The sequence below is a fragment of the Sinocyclocheilus anshuiensis genome, unplaced genomic scaffold (genome assembly GCF_001515605.1).
Source record: "Sinocyclocheilus anshuiensis isolate Anshui unplaced genomic scaffold, SAMN03320099.WGS_v1.1 scaffold1620, whole genome shotgun sequence".
Classification (NCBI taxonomy): domain Eukaryota; kingdom Metazoa; phylum Chordata; class Actinopteri; order Cypriniformes; family Cyprinidae; genus Sinocyclocheilus; species Sinocyclocheilus anshuiensis.
The window spans coordinates 907102-907912 of NW_015558680.1; positions in this window are offsets into that span (position 1 = coordinate 907102).

The following is an 811-nucleotide window of genomic DNA, read 5'->3' on the forward strand; positions in this document are numbered from 1 at the left end:
TATATAGAAATCGCTACAAACCTCACCCATGATAGTTCAGTCATGATGCTAGCTGGTTGTCAAGGCATTGCTATGGGGTTGCCAAAATGTTTTGAGGCACACTTCATAAAAAACAACTTGATGAACTAAAATCTAACTTTTACTGCAAAGTTTGAAAAAAAAAAACACTTTAAAAAGTGCAACATTCAGTTTAGGGTTTTTTTCCACCTGTTTTATTGTACCATCACTTTGAAAACAAACAGCACAACCTTTCTCATTTTGAGGTCACACTAACAATACTAAATATTATAAACACACAACACCAAGTATGGACAATAATAATTATGATGTCTGCCAATAATAATTAATTAATGAATTCTGCAAACTAAACTTTCAAAAACTGCATGCTATGTAAAGTTAAAGAAATGTGATTCCACTTTTTGGTGGGAAATCTTGGTGCACTGGGAGCTGCTGTTTCAGCATCTGCTTAGTCAACCCAACAATAATAACTGGTAATGACTGGTAAAAACTGAATTACTTCCAGACCTCTTACTTGAGCCTTCTATAGGAAATGCTGCTGTGTTGGGTAAAACGATCACTTTTGAATCTCCAGAGGGGGATAATGGATGCAGCAACTTTGAACACTGCCCACACTCTCATGAGACCAGCTGGCTTCCTTTGTATAAATTAAATCGGTGAATTACAGTAATAATAGTGGATAACTTATAGAGGTAATTCATTAGCCTCTACAGTCATTTCACAAATGAATGGTTCCTTACTTTTACGTTACCCAGGGCTATGTGAATATTGCATAAGAGACTTTGGTTAAGTC